At 45.9% G+C, this 12481-nt stretch overlaps 1 protein-coding gene and 18 non-coding genes across 19 annotated transcripts in view; 9 read left to right on the forward strand and 10 right to left on the reverse strand.

Annotated features, from left to right (window-relative positions):
* Positions 1-12481, reverse strand: part of LOC128026950 (ligand-dependent nuclear receptor corepressor-like protein) — a 473072-nt gene that overhangs the window by 391146 nt on the left and 69445 nt on the right. The gene's annotated exons all lie outside the window — the stretch shown is intronic.
* trnas-gcu (transfer RNA serine (anticodon GCU)) lies at positions 2368-2449 on the forward strand. The gene has a single exon. It is a non-coding gene; the product is annotated as a tRNA-Ser (tRNA).
* Positions 2619-2759, reverse strand: LOC128028011 (U4 spliceosomal RNA). The gene has a single exon (XR_008187001.1). It is a non-coding gene; the product is annotated as a U4 spliceosomal RNA (small nuclear RNA).
* trnas-gcu (transfer RNA serine (anticodon GCU)) lies at positions 3496-3577 on the forward strand. Its single transcript has one exon. It is a non-coding gene; the product is annotated as a tRNA-Ser (tRNA).
* LOC128028012 (U4 spliceosomal RNA) lies at positions 3747-3887 on the reverse strand. The gene has a single exon (XR_008187002.1). It is a non-coding gene; the product is annotated as a U4 spliceosomal RNA (small nuclear RNA).
* On the forward strand, positions 4624-4705 carry trnas-gcu (transfer RNA serine (anticodon GCU)). Its single transcript has one exon. It is a non-coding gene; the product is annotated as a tRNA-Ser (tRNA).
* On the reverse strand, positions 4875-5015 carry LOC128028013 (U4 spliceosomal RNA). The gene has a single exon (XR_008187003.1). It is a non-coding gene; the product is annotated as a U4 spliceosomal RNA (small nuclear RNA).
* Positions 5753-5834, forward strand: trnas-gcu (transfer RNA serine (anticodon GCU)). Its single transcript has one exon. It is a non-coding gene; the product is annotated as a tRNA-Ser (tRNA).
* Positions 6004-6144, reverse strand: LOC128028014 (U4 spliceosomal RNA). Its single transcript, XR_008187004.1, has one exon. It is a non-coding gene; the product is annotated as a U4 spliceosomal RNA (small nuclear RNA).
* trnas-gcu (transfer RNA serine (anticodon GCU)) lies at positions 6881-6962 on the forward strand. Its single transcript has one exon. It is a non-coding gene; the product is annotated as a tRNA-Ser (tRNA).
* LOC128028016 (U4 spliceosomal RNA) lies at positions 7132-7272 on the reverse strand. Its single transcript, XR_008187005.1, has one exon. It is a non-coding gene; the product is annotated as a U4 spliceosomal RNA (small nuclear RNA).
* On the forward strand, positions 8009-8090 carry trnas-gcu (transfer RNA serine (anticodon GCU)). The gene has a single exon. It is a non-coding gene; the product is annotated as a tRNA-Ser (tRNA).
* Positions 8260-8400, reverse strand: LOC128028017 (U4 spliceosomal RNA). The gene has a single exon (XR_008187006.1). It is a non-coding gene; the product is annotated as a U4 spliceosomal RNA (small nuclear RNA).
* Positions 9138-9219, forward strand: trnas-gcu (transfer RNA serine (anticodon GCU)). The gene has a single exon. It is a non-coding gene; the product is annotated as a tRNA-Ser (tRNA).
* LOC128028118 (U4 spliceosomal RNA) lies at positions 9389-9529 on the reverse strand. Its single transcript, XR_008187103.1, has one exon. It is a non-coding gene; the product is annotated as a U4 spliceosomal RNA (small nuclear RNA).
* Positions 10266-10347, forward strand: trnas-gcu (transfer RNA serine (anticodon GCU)). The gene has a single exon. It is a non-coding gene; the product is annotated as a tRNA-Ser (tRNA).
* LOC128028018 (U4 spliceosomal RNA) lies at positions 10517-10657 on the reverse strand. The gene has a single exon (XR_008187007.1). It is a non-coding gene; the product is annotated as a U4 spliceosomal RNA (small nuclear RNA).
* Positions 11394-11475, forward strand: trnas-gcu (transfer RNA serine (anticodon GCU)). Its single transcript has one exon. It is a non-coding gene; the product is annotated as a tRNA-Ser (tRNA).
* Positions 11645-11785, reverse strand: LOC128028020 (U4 spliceosomal RNA). Its single transcript, XR_008187009.1, has one exon. It is a non-coding gene; the product is annotated as a U4 spliceosomal RNA (small nuclear RNA).

Raw genomic sequence — 12481 nt, forward strand, 5'->3', positions numbered from 1 at the left:
GCAACAATTACATATGTAAATTTTAAAAACTTTATATATGACATTACATATTTACATTTTCATGTAACAGCCAGTATTTGTATCTGTAACAATCACAAATTTTTTCCTATCTGCATTCGGATACAATATCGTACAGTTACTTGATAAGACTGTTATGACTTTTTATATATTTTTTCGTAGTTATCACTGAACAAGTATGTCGTGTTAAACTGAAATAATTATTAATTTCTAAAATAATATTTATCATGCAAGCAGAGAGTCATGACAAACGTTTAGTGATCATTTGAACACGACTGAATCCATTCAATGCGCACATTCTCATTACGCAGAAACACTTTAAGCGAGTCTTAATGTTAATGAACTTCACTAAACAGATGTGTGTGTTCCGCGCAAACCAGCAAAAGGTAAAGATGCAAACATGTAGGACAAGTAGACAATGTATCCGTATCTAAGCTGATCATTAGCCTACTCTTGAGAGAGAACTGATTTGGTTTTTGAGAGACTGAGACGCGCAGCGCGGCTGTTTGATTGGCGAGCGCGCTGTGCTTATTCCATTCATTCGTATCATGGTAGCCTAAGCTTTCAATATTTGCCTTTTAAATAAATACAAATAATATAACGTGTAGCTATGATGTATTATTATAGGTAAATTACTCTTGCAACGCTCTGATTTCTGAGAGATAAACAGAGAGGCGACAACAATGGGGTGTTTGATTTGCGATCTTTTCACTCATAAAGTTTACATTCATTCACTTCTGGCGCTGATCCCCTGGCTCACCTGTTATCTAGCAAACACCAGACTGTGTCAGCTTCAGCCGAGTATTCAGGCAGAATTATTCCTTGAGCGTTATTCGTTTTTTAAGCCATTATCCGTGCCATTCCGATTAAGGTATTCGGCTTCAGGCACAACCCTAATTTTTACATTACATATTTTATTTTTACATGCAACATAGATAAGGTCATATAGTAACAGCTCCACGCAATATTGTAATTCTAAAATTCACGTCGTACTTGCAAACACTTTGTATGCATTATGATTAATACATGCTGGAGTAGTTGATTGTTTCCGACAGTGCTCGACTAGTCTATGCAAGCACAAGCACAGTATGACAAAAATGTCGCTGTATTTATGTGCGCATGTCCAGTAGAGCCAAACGTATCCATTCTAGCCTTGCTGCGTGCATTTGTCATATCCCGAGCTTTGCGTGTGTCTGTGCACTGTGCCAATTAGGCATAGTCATATACATTTTTGACCACAGATATAATGTCAACAAAAAATAAAGTACATAAAAATTATTTGACCTTACAGTTCCAAACTTTGTTTGTTTATCCAAGTTTAGCTCCCAGGGTCGGACTGGGGGTAAAACCAGTACTCATTACCAGGGCCCCAAAGGAAGAGAGGGCCCTTGAAAAGTATGAATCTGAAATATATATATTTTTACCTGGATATTTTCATGGGTGGGGGCCATGGGGGCCCATCAGGACTGCCTATGCATAGGGCCCAGGATCTTGTTTAACGCCCCTGTTAGCTTTAACCCTAATTATACACACTTAATTAAGCTCTTACTAGACACACTAATCTTCCAGGTGTTTTAAGGCCAGTTGGAGCTAAACTTTTCAGGACATTGGCCCTCCAGGATGTAGTTTGGAGACCCCTGTCCTACAGAGTTGTTACTTTGCACATGCTTTTTGATCATTACAAATAATAATGTAAAATGATTTTCTTAGAATAGGAGATATGCTTTCTCTCGCATCACAAACATTATCAGTAGTTAAGTATGTGGTCTTGAAGAGGACCCTTTTTCCTTTCATTTGGACTCGGTCTTGGACTTGGACTCGAAACTTTTGGACTTGGACTTGACTTGGACTCGAACCTCTTTGGACTCGGTCTTGACTCGGTCTCGACTAGTCCTGGACTTGGACTTGACTTGGACTCGACAAAGCCGGACTTGACTACAGCTCTATGTGCTACCCTTTGCTAGACTCAGGTGTTCTCTCAAAACGGCAACGGAGACCAGAACGACAGAGGGCCACAATGACAAGAGCTTGTCTGAGGGTCATGAGATAGGAGCAAGCTCAGCTTTTAAGAGTACAAAGAACATCAGTCATAAATGATGAAAAATGCAGCAGGTGCTGGACAAAGTTCAAACTTTCTAGAGCGCAAGTGTTTAACCTTCTGCATTCGAAAGCTCAAACAAATGGAATATGCTTTGAAATTCTACGTGTTCAACTGTAGGCATATCTCAGCGTACATGTACAAAAATTAACTATACTTTGGTTTCCATGGTGAGCTTCGACATCACAGTGCTAAGAGGTCCTTCATGAAAACCACCCCAGCCCAGAGTTCAGTCAGGTACTCGCACAAGTGACGAGGTGGCCGAGTGGTTAAGGCGATGGACTGCTAATCCATTGTGCTCTGCACGCGTGGGTTCGAATCCCATCCTCGTCGTTCCTTGCTCTGCAGGTTCATCTGCTCTGAACATTTGGTGCACTTTCCTTTTGTTCCACGTTCACCTCATGCAGTGCGATCCAAAAGGGTCGATGATCTGAATCAGCTGTGTTAAATAACGGAAGTACTATTTAAAGGGACGAGACCTGTTCTTCAACAACACAATAAGCTTCAAAAGAAGCTGGCAAAAATTGCCAAGGCTGACTGTATTTCAAGTCATCCTGGCGGGGTATTGGGTAAAGTTTTCAACCAGCAATGATCGCGCCTCGGATGAGCCTCATAGGCTACAATATTGCCTCTGCGAAAGAATGGTGTCAAAGGTCGCGACCTTTCAACTGGACCCATGTGGACGTGGAACGACAGGGTGTTAATTAGCTCAAAACTGCGTGGTGTGTCTACGAATCCAGTAGGCAGTGTGTACGAGAAGCCTTATTTGCTGCTCTCCCTTTACTTAAAGAGGTTTGTGAGTTGCTTTCTCGAAGCCCTGGGGGAAGAGACTTATTGGTATCTTGGCAAAAAGGGGTGGAGTGGTAAAGCTCGCGGTTTGGGTCAGTATAGATTCTGTTTGACGAGGCCGCTGGGGGTTGTGTAGGATACTGACGAGTGCAGGGAGTGCAAGTTCTGAGGGAGGTCCTGTGTCAAATGTGCTACCCTTTGCTAGACTCAGGTGTTCTCTCAAAACGGCAACGGAGACCAGAACGACAGAGGGCCACAATGACAAGCGCTTGTCTGAGGGTCATGAGATAGGAGCAAGCTCAGCTTTTAAGAGTACAAAGAACATCAGTCATAAATGATGGAAAATGCAGCAGGTGCTGGACAAAGTTCAAACTTTCTAGAGCGCAAGTGTTTAACCTTCTGCATTCGAAAGCTCAAACAAATGGAATATGCTTTGAAATTCTACGTGTTCAACTGTAGGCATATCTCAGCGTACATGTACAAAAATTAACTATACTTTGGTTTCCAGGGTGAGCTTCGACATCACAGTGCTAAGAGGTCCTTCATGAAAACCACCCGAGCCCAGAGAGCAGTCAGGAACTCGCACAAGTGACGAGGTGGCCGAGTGGTTAAGGCGATGGACTGCTAATCCATTGTGCTCTGCACGCGTGGGTTCGAATCCCATCCTCGTCGTTCCTTGCTCTGCTCGTTCATCTGCTCTGCACATTTGGTGCACTTTCCTTTTGTTCCACCTTCACCTCATGCAGTGCGATCCAAAAGGGTCGATGATCTGAATCAGCTGTGTTAAATAACGGAAGTACTATTTAAAGGGACGAGACCTGTTCTTCAACAACACAATAAGCTTCAAAAGAAGCTGGCAAAAATTGCCAAGGCTGACTGTATTTCAAGTCATCCTGGCGGGGTATTGGGTAAAGTTTTCAACCAGCAATGATCGCGCCTCGGATGAGCCTCATAGGCTACAATATTGCCTCTGCGAAAGAATGGTGTCAAAGGTCGCGACCTTTCAACTGGACCCATGTGGACGTGGAACGACAGGGTGTTAATTAGCTCAAAACTGCGTGGTGTGTCTACGAATCCAGTAGGCAGTGTGTACGAGAAGCCTTATTTGCTGCTCTCCCTTTACTTAAAGAGGTTTGTGAGTTGCTTTCTCGAAGCCCTGGGGGAAGAGACTTATTGGTATCTTGGCAAAAAGGGGTGGAGTGGTAAAGCTCGCGGTTTGGGTCAGTATAGATTCTGTTTGACGAGGCAGCTGGGGGTTGTGTAGGATACTGACGAGTGCAGGGAGTGCAAGTTCTGAGGGAGGTCCTGTGTCAAATGTGCTACCCTTTGCTAGACTCAGGTGTTCTCTCAAAACGGCAACGGAGACCAGAACGACAGAGGGCCACAATGACAAGCGCTTGTCTGAGGGTCATGAGATAGGAGCAAGCTCAGCTTTTAAGAGTACAAAGAACATCAGTCATAAATGATGGAAAATGCAGCAGGTGCTGGACAAAGTTCAAACTTTCTAGAGCGCAAGTGTTTAACCTTCTGCATTCGAAAGCTCAAACAAATGGAATATGCTTTGAAATTCTACGTGTTCAACTGTAGGCATATCTCAGCGTACATGTACAAAAATTAACTATACTTTGGTTTCCAGGGTGAGCTTCGACATCACAGTGCTAAGAGGTCCTTCATGAAAACCACCCGAGCCCAGAGAGCAGTCAGGAACTCGCACAAGTGACGAAGTGGCCGAGTGGTTAAGGCGATGGACTGCTAATCCATTGTGCTCTGCACGCGTGGGTTCGAATCCCATCCTCGTCGTTCCTTGCTCTGCTCGTTCATCTGCTCTGCACATTTGGTGCACTTTCCTTTTGTTCCACCTTCACCTCATGCAGTGCGATCCAAAAGGGTCGATGATCTGAATCAGCTGTGTTAAATAACGGAAGTACTATTTAAAGGGACGAGACCTGTTCTTCAACAACACAATAAGCTTCAAAAGAAGCTGGCAAAAATTGCCAAGGCTGACTGTATTTCAAGTCATCCTGGCGGGGTATTGGGTAAAGTTTTCAACCAGCAATGATCGCGCCTCGGATGAGCCTCATAGGCTACAATATTGCCTCTGCGAAAGAATGGTGTCAAAGGTCGCGACCTTTCAACTGGACCCATGTGGACGTGGAACGACAGGGTGGTGATTGGCTCCAAACTGCGTGGTGTGTCTACGAATCCAGTAGGCAGTATGTACGAGAAGCCTTATTTGCTGCTCTCCCTTTACTTAAAGAGGTTTGTGAGTTGCTTTCTCGAAGCCCTGGGGGAAGAGACTTATTGGTATCTTGGCAAAAAGGGGTGGAGTGGTAAAGCTCGCGGTTTGGGTCAGTATAGATTCTGTTTGACGAGGCCCCTGGGGGGTTGGGTAGGATACTGACGAGTGCAGGGAGTGCAAGTTCTGAGGGAGGTCCTGTGTCAAATGTGCTACCCTTTGCTAGACTCAGGTGTTCTCTCAAAACGGCAACGGAGACCAGAACGACAGAGGGCCACAATGACAAGCGCTTGTCTGAGGGTCATGAGATAGGAGCAAGCTCAGCTTTTAAGAGTACAAAGAACATCAGTCATAAATGATGAAAAATGCAGCAGGTGCTGGACAAAGTTCAAACTTTCTAGAGCGCAAGTGTTTAACCTTCTGCATTCGAAAGCTCAAACAAATGGAATATGCTTTGAAATTCTACGTGTTCAACTGTAGGCATATCTCAGCGTACATGTACAAAAATTAACTATACTTTGGTTTCCATGGTGAGCTTCGACATCACAGTGCTAAGAGGTCCTTCATGAAAACCACCCCAGCCCAGAGTTCAGTCAGGTACTCGCACAAGTGACGAGGTGGCCGAGTGGTTAAGGCGATGGACTGCTAATCCATTGTGCTCTGCACGCGTGGGTTCGAATCCCATCCTCGTCGTTCCTTGCTCTGCAGGTTCATCTGCTCTGAACATTTGGTGCACTTTCCTTTTGTTCCACGTTCACCTCATGCAGTGCGATCCAAAAGGGTCGATGATCTGAATCAGCTGTGTTAAATAACGGAAGTACTATTTAAAGGGACGAGACCTGTTCTTCAACAACACAATAAGCTTCAAAAGAAGCTGGCAAAAATTGCCAAGGCTGACTGTATTTCAAGTCATCCTGGCGGGGTATTGGGTAAAGTTTTCAACCAGCAATGATCGCGCCTCGGATGAGCCTCATAGGCTACAATATTGCCTCTGCGAAAGAATGGTGTCAAAGGTCGCGACCTTTCAACTGGACCCATGTGGACGTGGAACGACAGGGTGTTAATTAGCTCAAAACTGCGTGGTGTGTCTACGAATCCAGTAGGCAGTGTGTACGAGAAGCCTTATTTGCTGCTCTCCCTTTACTTAAAGAGGTTTGTGAGTTGCTTTCTCGAAGCCCTGGGGGAAGAGACTTATTGGTATCTTGGCAAAAAGGGGTGGAGTGGTAAAGCTCGCGGTTTGGGTCAGTATAGATTCTGTTTGACGAGGCCGCTGGGGGTTGTGTAGGATACTGACGAGTGCAGGGAGTGCAAGTTCTGAGGGAGGTCCTGTGTCAAATGTGCTACCCTTTGCTAGACTCAGGTGTTCTCTCAAAACGGCAACGGAGACCAGAACGACAGAGGGCCACAATGACAAGCGCTTGTCTGAGGGTCATGAGATAGGAGCAAGCTCAGCTTTTAAGAGTACAAAGAACATCAGTCATACATGATGGAAAATGCAGCAGGTGCTGGACAAAGTTCAAACTTTCTAGAGCGCAAGTGTTTAACCTTCTGCATTCGAAAGCTCAAACAAATGGAATATGCTTTGAAATTCTACGTGTTCAACTGTAGGCATATCTCAGCGTACATGTACAAAAATTAACTATACTTTGGTTTCCAGGGTGAGCTTCGACATCACAGTGCTAAGAGGTCCTTCATGAAAACCACCCGAGCCCAGAGAGCAGTCAGGAACTCGCACAAGTGACGAGGTGGCCGAGTGGTTAAGGCGATGGACTGCTAATCCATTGTGCTCTGCACGCGTGGGTTCGAATCCCATCCTCGTCGTTCCTTGCTCTGCTCGTTCATCTGCTCTGCACATTTGGTGCACTTTCCTTTTGTTCCACGTTCACCTCATGCAGTGCGATCCAAAAGGGTCGATGATCTGAATCAGCTGTGTAAAATAACGGAAGTACTATTTAAAGGGACGAGACCTGTTCTTCAACAACACAATAAGCTTCAAAAGAAGCTGGCAAAAATTGCCAAGGCTGACTGTATTTCAAGTCATCCTGGCGGGGTATTGGGTAAAGTTTTCAACCAGCAATGATCGCGCCTCGGATGAGCCTCATAGGCTACAATATTGCCTCTGCGAAAGAATGGTGTCAAAGGTCGCGACCTTTCAACTGGACCCATGTGGACGTGGAACGACAGGGTGGTGATTGGCTCCAAACTGCGTGGTGTGTCTACGAATCCAGTAGGCAGTATGTACGAGAAGCCTTATTTGCTGCTCTCCCTTTACTTAAAGAGGTTTGTGAGTTGCTTTCTCGAAGCCCTGGGGGAAGAGACTTATTGGTATCTTGGCAAAAAGGGGTGGAGTGGTAAAGCTCGCGGTTTGGGTCAGTATAGATTCTGTTTGACGAGGCCCCTGGGGGGTTGGGTAGGATACTGACGAGTGCAGGGAGTGCAAGTTCTGAGGGAGGTCCTGTGTCAAATGTGCTACCCTTTGCTAGACTCAGGTGTTCTCTCAAAACGGCAACGGAGACCAGAACGACAGAGGGCCACAATGACAAGCGCTTGTCTGAGGGTCATGAGATAGGAGCAAGCTCAGCTTTTAAGAGTACAAAGAACATCAGTCATAAATGATGAAAAATGCAACAGGTGCTGGACAAAGTTCAAACTTTCTAGAGCGCAAGTGTTTAACCTTCTGCATTCGAAAGCTCAACAAATGGAATATGCTTTGAAATTCTACGTGTTCAACTGTAGGCATATCTCAGCGTACATGTACAAAAATTAACTATACTTTGGTTTCCATGGTGAGCTTCGACATCACAGTGCTAAGAGGTCCTTCATGAAAACCACCCGAGCCCAGAGAGCAGTCAGGAACTCGCACAAGTGACGAGGTGGACGAGTGGTTAAGGCGATGGACTGCTAATCCATTGTGCTCTGCACGCGTGGGTTCGAATCCCATCCTCGTCGTTCCTTGCTCTGCTCGTTCATCTGCTCTGCACATTTGGTGCACTTTCCTTTTGTTCCACCTTCACCTCATGCAGTGCGATCCAAAAGGGTCGATGATCTGAATCAGCTGTGTTAAATAACGGAAGTACTATTTAAAGGGACGAGACCTGTTCTTCAACAACACAATAAGCTTCAAAAGAAGCTGGCAAAAATTGCCAAGGCTGACTGTATTTCAAGTCATCCTGGCGGGGTATTGGGTAAAGTTTTCAACCAGCAATGATCGCGCCTCGGATGAGCCTCATAGGCTACAATATTGCCTCTGCGAAAGAATGGTGTCAAAGGTCGCGACATTTCAACTGGACCCATGTGGACGTGGAACGACAGGGTGGTGATTGGCTCCAAACTGCGTGGTGTGTCTACGAATCCAGTAGGCAGTATGTACGAGAAGCCTTATTTGCTGCTCTCCCTTTACTTAAAGAGGTTTGTGAGTTGCTTTCTCGAAGCCCTGGGGGAAGAGACTTATTGGTATCTTGGCAAAAAGGGGTGGAGTGGTAAAGCTCGCGGTTTGGGTCAGTATAGATTCTGTTTGACGAGGCCCCTGGGGGGTTGGGTAGGATACTGACGAGTGCAGGGAGTGCAAGTTCTGAGGGAGGTCCTGTGTCAAATGTGCTACCCTTTGCTAGACTCAGGTGTTCTCTCAAAACGGCAACGGAGACCAGAACGACAGAGGGCCACAATGACAAGCGCTTGTCTGAGGGTCATGAGATAGGAGCAAGCTCAGCTTTTAAGAGTACAAAGAACATCAGTCATAAATGATGAAAAATGCAACAGGTGCTGGACAAAGTTCAAACTTTCTAGAGCGCAAGTGTTTAACCTTCTGCATTCGAAAGCTCAAACAAATGGAATATGCTTTGAAATTCTACGTGTTCAACTGTAGGCATATCTCAGCGTACATGTACAAAAATTAACTATACTTTGGTTTCCATGGTGAGCTTCGACATCACAGTGCTAAGAGGTCCTTCATGAAAACCACCCGAGCCCAGAGAGCAGTCAGGAACTCGCACAAGTGACGAGGTGGACGAGTGGTTAAGGCGATGGACTGCTAATCCATTGTGCTCTGCACGCGTGGGTTCGAATCCCATCCTCGTCGTTCCTTGCTCTGCTCGTTCATCTGCTCTGCACATTTGGTGCACTTTCCTTTTGTTCCACCTTCACCTCATGCAGTGCGATCCAAAAGGGTCGATGATCTGAATCAGCTGTGTTAAATAACGGAAGTACTATTTAAAGGGACGAGACCTGTTCTTCAACAACACAATAAGCTTCAAAAGAAGCTGGCAAAAATTGCCAAGGCTGACTGTATTTCAAGTCATCCTGGCGGGGTATTGGGTAAAGTTTTCAACCAGCAATGATCGCGCCTCGGATGAGCTTCATAGGCTACAATATTGCCTCTGCGAAAGAATGGTGTCAAAGGTCACGACCTTTCAACTGGACCCATGTGGACGTGGAACGACAGGGTGGTGATTGGCTCCAAACTGCGTGGTGTGTCTACGAATCCAGTAGGCAGTCTGTACGAGAAGCCTTATTTGCTGCTCTCCCTTTACTTAAAGAGGTTTGTGAGTTGCTTTCTCGAAGCCCTGGGGGAAGAGACTTATTGGTATCTTGGCAAAAAGGGGTGGAGTGGTAAAGCTCGCGGTTTGGGTCAGTATAGATTCTGTTTGACGAGGCAGCTGGGGGTTGTGTAGGATACTGACGAGTGCAGGGAGTGCAAGTTCTGAGGGAGGTCCTGTGTCAAATGTGCTACCCTTTGCTAGACTCAGGTGTTCTCTCAAAACGGCAACGGAGACCAGAACGACAGAGGGCCACAATGACAAGCGCTTGTCTGAGGGTCATGAGATAGGAGCAAGCTCAGCTTTTAAGAGTACAAAGAACATCAGTCATAAATGATGGAAAATGCAGCAGGTGCTGGACAAAGTTCAAACTTTCTAGAGCGCAAGTGTTTAACCTTCTGCATTCGAAAGCTCAAACAAATGGAATATGCTTTGAAATTCTACGTGTTCAACTGTAGGCATATCTCAGCGTACATGTACAAAAATTAACTATACTTTGGTTTCCAGGGTGAGCTTCGACATCACAGTGCTAAGAGGTCCTTCATGAAAACCACCCGAGCCCAGAGAGCAGTCAGGAACTCGCACAAGTGACGAGGTGGCCGAGTGGTTAAGGCGATGGACTGCTAATCCATTGTGCTCTGCACGCGTGGGTTCGAATCCCATCCTCGTCGTTCCTTGCTCTGCTCGTTCATCTGCTCTGCACATTTGGTGCACTTTCCTTTTGTTCCACCTTCACCTCATGCAGTGCGATCCAAAAGGGTCGATGATCTGAATCAGCTGTGTTAAATAACGGAAGTACTATTTAAAGGGACGAGACCTGTTCTTCAACAACACAATAAGCTTCAAAAGAAGCTGGCAAAAATTGCCAAGGCTGACTGTATTTCAAGTCATCCTGGCGGGGTATTGGGTAAAGTTTTCAACCAGCAATGATCGCGCCTCGGATGAGCCTCATAGGCTACAATATTGCCTCTGCGAAAGAATGGTGTCAAAGGTCGCGACCTTTCAACTGGACCCATGTGGACGTGGAACGACAGGGTGTTAATTAGCTCAAAACTGCGTGGTGTGTCTACGAATCCAGTAGGCAGTGTGTACGAGAAGCCTTATTTGCTGCTCTCCCTTTACTTAAAGAGGTTTGTGAGTTGCTTTCTCGAAGCCCTGGGGGAAGAGACTTATTGGTATCTTGGCAAAAAGGGGTGGAGTGGTAAAGCTCGCGGTTTGGGTCAGTATAGATTCTGTTTGACGAGGCAGCTGGGGGTTGTGTAGGATACTGACGAGTGCAGGGAGTGCAAGTTCTGAGGGAGGTCCTGTGTCAAATGTGCTACCCTTTGCTAGACTCAGGTGTTCTCTCAAAACGGCAACGGAGACCAGAACGACAGAGGGCCACAATGACAAGCGCTTGTCTGAGGGTCATGAGATAGGAGCAAGCTCAGCTTTTAAGAGTACAAAGAACATCAGTCATACATGATGGAAAATGCAGCAGGTGCTGGACAAAGTTCAAACTTTCTAGAGCGCAAGTGTTTAACCTTCTGCATTCGAAAGCTCAAACAAATGGAATATGCTTTGAAATTCTACGTGTTCAACTGTAGGCATATCTCAGCGTACATGTACAAAAATTAACTATACTTTGGTTTCCAGGGTGAGCTTCGACATCACAGTGCTAAGAGGTCCTTCATGAAAACCACCCGAGCCCAGAGAGCAGTCAGGAACTCGCACAAGTGACGAGGTGGCCGAGTGGTTAAGGCGATGGACTGCTAATCCATTGTGCTCTGCACGCGTGGGTTCGAATCCCATCCTCGTCGTTCCTTGCTCTGCTCGTTCATCTGCTCTGCACATTTGGTGCACTTTCCTTTTGTTCCACGTTCACCTCATGCAGTGCGATCCAAAAGGGTCGATGATCTGAATCAGCTGTGTAAAATAACGGAAGTACTATTTAAAGGGACGAGACCTGTTCTTCAACAACACAATAAGCTTCAAAAGAAGCTGGCAAAAATTGCCAAGGCTGACTGTATTTCAAGTCATCCTGGCGGGGTATTGGGTAAAGTTTTCAACCAGCAATGATCGCGCCTCGGATGAGCCTCATAGGCTACAATATTGCCTCTGCGAAAGAATGGTGTCAAAGGTCGCGACCTTTCAACTGGACCCATGTGGACGTGGAACGACAGGGTGGTGATTGGCTCCAAACTGCGTGGTGTGTCTACGAATCCAGTAGGCAGTATGTACGAGAAGCCTTATTTGCTGCTCTCCCTTTACTTAAAGAGGTTTGTGAGTTGCTTTCTCGAAGCCCTGGGGGAAGAGACTTATTGGTATCTTGGCAAAAAGGGGTGGAGTGGTAAAGCTCGCGGTTTGGGTCAGTATAGATTCTGTTTGACGAGGCCCCTGGGGGGTTGGGTAGGATTCTGACGAGTGCAGGGAGTGCAAGTTCTGAGGGAGGTCCTGTGTCAAATGTGCTACCCTTTGCTAGACTCAGGTGTTCTCTCAAAACGGCAACGGAGACCAGAACGACAGAGGGCCACAATGACAAGCGCTTGTCTGAGGGTCATGAGATAGGAGCAAGCTCAGCTTTTAAGAGTACAAAGAACATCAGTCATAAATGATGAAAAATGCAGCAGGTGCTGGACAAAGTTCAAACTTTCTAGAGCGCAAGTGTTTAACCTTCTGCATTCGAAAGCTCAAACAAATGGAATATGCTTTGAAATTCTACGTGTTCAACTGTAGGCATATCTCAGCGTACATGTACAAAAATTAACTATACTTTGGTTTCCATGGTGAGCTTCGACATCACAGTGCTAAGAGGTCCTTCATGAA

The sequence above is a fragment of the Carassius gibelio genome, chromosome A14 (genome assembly GCF_023724105.1).
Source record: "Carassius gibelio isolate Cgi1373 ecotype wild population from Czech Republic chromosome A14, carGib1.2-hapl.c, whole genome shotgun sequence".
Classification (NCBI taxonomy): domain Eukaryota; kingdom Metazoa; phylum Chordata; class Actinopteri; order Cypriniformes; family Cyprinidae; genus Carassius; species Carassius gibelio.